General features: G+C 42.7%; 1 protein-coding gene across 1 annotated transcript in view; it reads right to left on the reverse strand.

Annotated features, from left to right (window-relative positions):
* Positions 1-9,117, reverse strand: part of LOC109922314 (tubulin polyglutamylase TTLL5-like) — a 343,698-nt gene that overhangs the window by 300,204 nt on the left and 34,377 nt on the right. The gene's annotated exons all lie outside the window — the stretch shown is intronic.

Below are 9,117 nucleotides of genomic sequence, written 5' to 3' on the forward strand. Positions count from 1 at the left end.
CAGCACAGATTTAAGGTGAGAGGGGTAAGATATAAAAGGGACCTAAGGGGTAACTTTTTCACGCAGAGGGTGATGTGTATATGGAATGAGCAGTCAGAGAAAGTGGTGGAGGCTGCTGCAACATTTAAAAGGCATCTGGATGGGTATATGAATAGGACGGGTTTCGAGGGATATGGGCCAAATGCTGGCAAATTGGACTAGATTTATCCAAGATATTTGGTTGGCACGGATGAGTTGGACCAAAGGGTCTCTTTTGTGTCGTATCTCTTTATGACTCTAAGGCCTAAAGTCAAGTGTCTCTTGTCTCCAGGAAAGTAGGTAAACCAAGCATTACAAATCACTTGCTTACTCAATAACCTACACCTGACAAAACACAATGTGACTTGTCGTGCATTCAACCATTACATTGAAGCACCAATGGCACTATCAAATGGGAGTACCTCAACAGCAACTATAGCACTATTGGAAAAAAAACCTGCCAGTATAGTGATTGATATAACACTTGTGTATGATGCAAATCCACCTGGAATGTTCCATTCCACGTGGTGAAAGATGGACTATGTACCCAATTGTTGCTCCATTACCCACAATTCCCAAAAAGTGCTGCCTATCTCCCCCACTCCCATCACCACCAGCCCCTCACTTGGGCCTCAGATTACCATCGATAAACAAAAAGTCACCTCCAGCAGGATGCCACCACCAAATACATATTCCACTCCCTTCCTCTTTCAGACTTCTGCAGGGATTGTTCTCTCTGGGACACCCTGATCCACCCGCTCTTCACTCCCAACAGCCTCATGGTACCTTCCCCTCCAACTGTAGAAGATGTAACACCTGCCTGTTTACTTTCTCCCTCCTCAGTATCAAAGGGCTCAAACATACTTTCCAGGTGAAGCAGTGCTTTATGTGCACTTCACTCAATGTAGTCTACTGCATTCGCTGGTCAGTGTGGTCTCCTCTCCATTGGGGAAATGAAGCATAGTCCAGGTGACTGCTCTGCAAAAAAGACCCTGACCATCCAGTTGCCTGACACTTCTACACATCACCGTGTTCCCTGGCCAACATTTCTGTCTCAGGCTTGTTGCAATGCTTCAGAGAAGCTCAGCGCAAGCTGAAATAACAGCTCCTCATTTTCCACTTGGGAACTTGACAGCCTTCTGGACCCAACATCAAGTTCAACAATTTTAGGGTTTGAGGCATCTTCACGTGTGCATATCCTGACCCTCACAAACCGGGCCTTGTTCTCACAGTCTGCTATGACACACCCCCCCATCATTACCCACAATAGATATTCATTCTCCCAGGCTGATTGTTATCCACTCCTTTGTCAGTCCATCTGTTCTTTCTCTTTGGGCTCTATTTCCACTTATCATTTACTCCTTACCCCCTCCCCCTAACCTATCTTTTCCTAGCTACCATCAGTCCTGAGGAAAGGTCACTGAACCGAAATGTTAACTCTGATTTGGGGGCTTTGAGGGGTCAGGTGGTGAGTTGACAGATCCGAACCACCTCCCTCACTTCAGCCCTCACCACCTCTCTTCACGCAGTAAAACAATCCAATGCACTTCAGAGGTTAGGATTAATGACCAAGAGTTTTACTACTAGAAAGAAAGAAAGATAAAAAAAGAGGCCGACAGGTTTGGTGGGGGCTGGTATGTGTTACTCAGGTAAAGACACAATTACAAATGTTAGGCAATGGAAATGGAGGTCAGAGATGACGGACAAAATTAGGATGGGTGATGTTACAAGAATAAAGAGGGGCAAGACCTTGAAGGAATTTGAAAACTACCCTTATTCCTTTGAGGCTGGCTACAAGCTCTTTTGGTTTGAAGCACAGCTGTGCTGTTCAGCTGCTGACTGGGCTGTCTCCTTAAGCTCATGCAGCTTAAAAAGCAAATCTAAATATTGACATTGAGCAGCGGACAGGTGTAAATTTCAGGCTCCAGATCAATGATTGCATTTCCATTCCTTTGATTTCTAATAAATAGTGTTGCATCTAGTAACTGGTGCATGGTAATACCAACAGGAGCAGATATTCCATGGTGTTGTGTCCTGCTGCTAGGGAAGAGCTGTCTCGTTTTAAGGACATGAACTCTAATGGCTCCTAACTAAATATAGCTTGTACCAATTGGATGAGACAAAAATATTCTGCCTCCTGTATCATTAAGGTATTTCCTGTTGCTACGGCAGCTTAGGCATATGACTTTATTTTCTGAAGTATGATACTGAAACTTTCCAATAGACAGGTGCAATAAAGAGGTACTATTTTTACTAGTTAGCAGACCCGAGGCAGCATTGCTCACATTACATCAGAGAACAGAGTTTACAATGACAGGAACGTAATACCATACAACATATAACAGATCAATCTGTCGCCACACTGGAGCTGAGATGAAGTTAGACTACCTCCTTAAGGACACAGTCTAATTGCTGTGTGCTTTCAAAACTGTTTCCTTGGTCAGTATGTTGTCACTAATTTACAACTTCAAGATGACATTGTATATGAAATGGTTTAAGATATTTGAAAGTATATTGAGGTGATTCGATATAAATGCAGGTCTCCCTATCTTTACGCATCACCTATGGTTCATCTATATCTAACACAGACTCCAGGTCACGTGGCCATGCTGCAACTTAAATATATCTCTGCAAAGACCATGTCCATGTAGGTACCTTTTAATTAACATATAGTCAAAGATAAATCAGACTTGTCATACACTTAAATAAATCATTCACACACTTCAAACAAAGCATTACGATCCTATATTAGTATTGCCAAGATTCCCAATTCATATGCAAGATTGGCCGATCCAGAATTCAATAGCTTTCCAAATTCTTCTCTCCAGTGAAGGCTGCAAATAGAATATTATTATCCTGGAACATTTCACCAGACTGGCCTGCATCTGGCTAGAGGGCGAGGATCACTTTTTTTTAAAAATTCATGAACGGGATGAGGGCATCACTCACTAGGCAGCATTTATTGCCCATCCCTAATCGCCCAGAGGGCAGCTCAGAGTCAACCATATTGCTGTGGGTCTGGAATCACATATAGGCCAGACCAGGTAAGGATGGCAGTTTCCTTCCCTAAACAACATTAGTGAACCAGATGGGTTTTTCCAACAATTGACAATGGATTCATGGTCATCATTAGATTCTTAATTCCAGATATTTATCGAATTCAAATTCTACCATCTGCCATGGTGGGATTCAAACCCTGGTCCCCAGAACATTATCTAGGTCTCTGGATTAACAGTCCAGGTATAATACCACTAGGCCATTGCCAAGTATAGAAGAAATAGCCAATTTCCATGTTGCGCTCTTGCCTCTAAGCAGAAAGGTTCAAGTCTTCGGAGACAGAAAGAACTGCAGATGCTGGAATCAGAGTCAATTGCAGTGTGGAGCTGAAGGAACACAGCAGGGCAGGCAGCATCAGAGGAGCAGGAGAGTCGATGGTTCAGGTCAGGAATCATGGAGACTTGAGCCCACCCACAATGCAGAGTGGCACCTCAGTGCAGGTCTGAAAGAAACTGCTGGAGCTGCCATCTTCCAAATCAGATGTTAAACTATGTGCAGCACTCATAGTAGCATGGGCCTCACAGGCAGAATAGCGAGCTACTGTGCTGCAAGTACCTGTAACTTCATACACCTATGTCATGTCTGTTGTCTCAGGTGGGTAATAAAAATTTCAAAGCACTGAAACAGTGGGGGAGCACTCCTGTGTCCTGGTCAATAAACTTTCCTTGAGCAACAGATTATCTGTCATAACCCTCTTGCTGCTTGTGGGAACTTGCTTTGTGCAAATTGACTGTTGGAGTTCCTACGTTACAATAGTGATTACACTTCAAAAGTAGTTCCCTCGTTGTCAAACACGAAGGCATACCCCAAGGTTGAGAAAGGCATAATGGAAATGCAAGTCTTTCTTTCCTTGAGAGTAAAGCCCTAAAATAATGCACTGGTTTAACTGTGACTCTCATACACAATACACAGGTATAGACCTAAGACTCAGAAAAAACACTCATTTCAAACTCAAAGTCTTATCCTTCCTTAAAGCAGTGCAGGAGAGGATCTTACATATTACTACAGCCAGACACACAGACACCACATTCTGTGACAAAACCCAGCATTCCTTTTCCACTCTCAACACTTCGCTACTCATGAACAATACTCCTGATAAAAGAAATAAAATTCCAAAAACAAGAAAGCAATGGGGAAGGAAAGCCTCAGGTAACAAATACAATTTAAAACAGGGAAAGAGAGAGAGCAGCAACATTGCTAACTTAAGAGAAAGGGCAAAGGACTATCTCCTGTAATTAATGGAGAGGAGAAAAGTTTGGTCCCAGTAAAAGGAGGTCAAAAGATACAAGCTGCACTTTGCTTTAGGTTGAATAACCATCAATTTATAAAAACAAATTAATAAATCCTTCAAAAAGTAAACAGGAATTTGCCGGAAGTTTATAAAAATAAACAAACAGCTGGACAAAAATGAAGCAGAGAAATTCCTGAGCCAGGTTTGACCATTTGGAGGACAAAGGGGTGTAAGTGTCTCAAAACAGCAGGGAAAACAGACTTAACAGTTGGCTGAGAAATAATAACTTGTGGAAGATATTTAAGTTTTGAAGAAATGGGTCAGCTTGTCTCCATGCAAGGCAAGTTAATCTGAAGCTGCACACTCAAAGTAAACCATCTGAAGCTTAGCACCCAACCAGAACTTGACAGGTGTTTTCTTTCTTGACATTTATTTACCCTTTCCTTTATCAGCTGGCCAGTGCCCTCACAAGCTCCCTACCCTCTCCTTTGAGAATGGCACACAAATATGCTTGCTCATACGCTCAAACACACTCAAAGAGGCAAACAATCTCACACAGGTATTAGTGACAGGAAAGTGGATTACCCTTCTGCATAGAAACGCAAGAAATAGCAGCACGCATAGGTCATATGGACACTTGAGTTTGTTCTGTCATTCACTGAATTTATGGCACATCATCAATCTCAATTCCATTTCTCTGTATAAACACCAAATTCTTTGATTGCCTTAGATTGCGAGACAATACTCAATGACAAGGCTTCCAAAACTCTGGGGAGGAATTTTTCTGATCACCATGGAATCTGATAAGTTTCCATAACAGATCAGAAATATCAGTTCCCAGCTGATGGCAAAATTTCACATTTTAGAACATTTACTGTAACAAATGACGAAAGCACACTTTTTTTGCAGGCAATGTGCACTTTAACCAACAAAGAGAAAAATCCCTCTTTTAAGCTTATCGCTGAAGAAGGGTTACTGATTCAAATCGTTAACTCTGGTTTTCTCTCCACAGATTTTGCCAGACCTCCTCAGTTTCTCCAGCATTTTCTAAGTTTTGTTCACAACAAGGGATGATGGTCAGATTCTCTCTTTTTGGAGATGGTCATTGCCTGGCACTTGTGGGACAATAATGTTACTTGACACTTTTTCAGCCCAAACCCAAATGCTGTCCAGATCTTGTTGCCTTTGAACATGGACTGCTTCAGTATCTGAGGAGTCATGAAAGATGCTCAACATGGTACAACAAGTAGAGAACAACCCATTTCTCACATTAAGACGGAGGAATGTTTATTGATAAAGCAGCTGAAGATAGTTGGGTCTAGGACACCACTTCATCTCCATTCTCGGCCTTCTGCCGGTCAGCCAATTCTCTGTCCATACCAGTACCTTGCCCCTAACACCATGGGCTCTTATCTTATTTAGCAGTCTCCTGTATAGCACTTTGTCAAAAGGCCTTCTGGAAATCCAAATATATCACGTCCAATGGATCTCCTTTTGTCCAACTTACTTGTTACCTCAAAGAATTCTTACAAATATGTCAGGTATGACCTCCCCTTGATGAAGCTCTGCTGATTCAGCTCTATTTTAACATGCACTTCCAAGTACTCTGCAATGTCATCCTTAATCATGAATTCCAACATCTTACCAATGACCAAGGTCAGGCTAAGCAGCCTACAGTTTCCTGTCTTCTGCCTCCCTCCCTTCTTAAGCAGGGATGTTAAGTTAGCCATTTTCTAATCCTCTGGAACCCTCCCTGACTCCAGTAATTCCTGAAAGATCACCACCAATTCCTCTACAATCTCCTCAGCCATATCCTTAAAGATCTCTGAGGATGATTTATCCACCTTCAGACCTTTCATCTTCCCGTTAGTGATGGCCACTACACTCACCTCTGCCCCAAACTTTCTTGAAGTCTTGGTATGTTGCTGGCATCTTCCACCATGACGACTGATGCAGAGTACCTATTCAGCTCCTTTGCCATTTCTTTGCTCCCCATTACCACATCTCCAGCCTCATTTTCCAGCAGTCCAATGTCCACTGTTGCCTCTCCCTTACCTTTTATATGTCTAACAAAAAAACTGTTGCAATCTTATTTTATACTATTAGCTAGCTTACCCTCATGGACTCACAGAGATGTACAGCATGGAAACAGACCCTTAGGTCCAACTTGCCCATGCCAACCAGATATCCTAAAGAAATCTAGCCCCATTTAGCAGCATTTGGCCCATATCTCTCTAAACCCTTCCTATTCATGTACCCATGCAGATGCCTTTTAAGTACTGCAATTATATCAGCCTCCACCACTTCCTCTCGCAGTTCATTCCATACATGCATTCCACCATACATTCCACCCACTGTGTGAAAATGTTGCCCCTTAGGTCCCTTTTAAATCTTTCTCCTCTCACCTTAAACCTATGCCTTCTAGTTTTGGACTCCCCTACCGCAGGGAAAAGTCCTTGTCTATTTACCCTACCCATGACCCTCATGAATTTATAAACCTCTATGAGATCATCCCTCAGCCTCCGACACTCCAGCAAAAATAGCCCCAGCCTATTCGGCCTCTCCTTATAGCTCAACCACTCCAACCCTGTAAATGTTTTCTGAACCATATTTCATCTTTGTTCCACTATTGCTTTTTTAGTTGTCCTCTGCTGATTTTTAAAGGTTTCCCACTAATCTTTACTACACTATACGCTTGTTCTTTTGCTTTTATGCTGTCCCTGACTTCCCTTGTCAGCCATGGTTGCCTCGTGCTCCCCTTTGTATGGTTTTTTCATTCCTTGTGATGAATTTCTGCTGCACCTGCCGAATTACCCTCAGAAACTCCTGCCATTGCTACTGCACTGCCTTCCCTGCTAGGCTCCCCTACCAATCAACTATAGCCAGCTTCTCCCTCATGTCTTTGTAGTTCCTTTACTCAAATGTAATACCGTTACATCTGATTCCAATTTCTTCCTCTCAAACTGCAGGGTGAATTCTATCATATTATGATCACTGCACCTCCCCAGCGCTTCCTTCACCTTCAGCCCCATTACAACATCACCAAAAACAGGATTACCTGTTCCTTGTGGGCTCTACCATAAGCTGCTCCAAAACACTTCTGCATAGACATTCCATGAATTCTTTTTCTTAGTTACACTACCAACCTGATTTTTTCAGTCCACTTGCATATTGAAGTCCCCCATGATTATTGTAATAGTGCTTTTTCTGAGGCCATGTTTTATTTTCTTCTTCACATCCTGACTACTGCTAGGAGGCCCGTACACAATTCATGTCAGGGCTTGTGTAAAAGTCCTCAGATGAATCTGAATCGTCGGCATCCATTGTGTGGTCTGCTCCACATCCACCATGTGGTGGATCAGTCTGGGTAGTAGAAAAGTGTTCTGGGTGACAATGTAACTTAGGCAGCATAATGCTTTTTATAATGAATCAGTTTGAATTTTCTTTCGTCTATCTTATGTTCTAGTTGGAGTCATTTGTTGTGATTTATGTCATTTTCACTAGGCGCTGGACTTAGCCCTTGTTACCGCCTGCTGGCTGCCCCTGTACTTGGCTTGCCTGAGCTGATTCCTGCTGGTTTCGCTTACTGCTGCAGTTTGCCATGAAGATCTGTCCATGTGTGTTCTGTCAATTTGTCTCCTGTGGTTAACAGTTCTTTGCCTGAGACAGTCAGTCGTGGCCTCCTTTCTTTACCTCATTTCAGCTCTGTTGCCGTTTCCTCCCATTTACTTTCATTCTGATTCAGCCTCGGAACTGCTTCTCACTTTTATTTTACATTTTATGCACCTGCTGCCAGATTTCATTGTCGTTAATCCATGAAGTGTTTGCTACCACAATCTAAATGTGCTTAGAGATGAATATGGAACAGGTCTTAGTAACACAAACTGTTTATTCCAACTGTGAATATTATGCAGAGAGCAGAAAGAAACCCCTGATGACCATCTTGGAGTAAGTCCTTCTCCACACTGACTCTTCGCGTCATTTCTTGTAACATCATGGACTACCTGTTGACAGGTGCTGCCTTGTATGACAGAGTGAGAAACACAAGAAAGAGAGAAAGAGAGACAAAGAGGAGAAGAGGCACAGAAAGAGAGAGGGAGAAGGAAAGAGAGCATTCATCTCACAAACACAGTGGGTGACACACACACTCAGAGCAAGTGACATACGGACGCACAAATGCAGAGTGAGCAACACCGCATACAAACAGACACAGCGAACAAGACTTACCAAGAGACAGTGCAATCAAGAATGTGAGGCACAGAAGGCAATTGAGAGAGCAAGAGGCACAGAGCAGTCAAGAGGGCTATAGAGACACAGAGCCATCAAAAGAGAGTGAGACACAACAGAACGATCGAAAGGGTGAGAGACAACAGAGCAATGAAACCAGAGTGACAGACAGAAAGAGATAGTGTGCAGGTGAGACACAGAGAAACACTGCCAGTGAGACACAAGGAGAGAGGGTATTAATAATCTTTTCAATAGCACCTATTTGAAAAGCCCTTTCATAAAACCAGATAACTCTGCCTTACTGTATCACAACTTTTATTAGCTATAAATTATCCATACACTTGAGAAAGAAACTTTACACAAAGAACAAGAAACCAGGAATAATTAATTGGACAGCTCTTTGAAGGAGTCTGGATCCAATTGGACAAATGGCCTTCTCCTACAATCTTTTTTTTTATTCATTCACAGAATGTGGGCATCGCTAGCTAGTCCAGCATTCGTTGCCTAACACTATTTGCCCAGACAACAAGGTGCAGGGCTGGATGAACACAGCAGGCCAAGCAGCATCATGATGCTGCTTGGCC

The sequence above is a fragment of the Rhincodon typus genome, chromosome 8, assembly GCF_021869965.1.
Source record: "Rhincodon typus isolate 14 chromosome 8, sRhiTyp1.1, whole genome shotgun sequence".
In the NCBI taxonomy this organism is placed as follows: Eukaryota; Metazoa; Chordata; class Chondrichthyes; order Orectolobiformes; family Rhincodontidae; genus Rhincodon; species Rhincodon typus.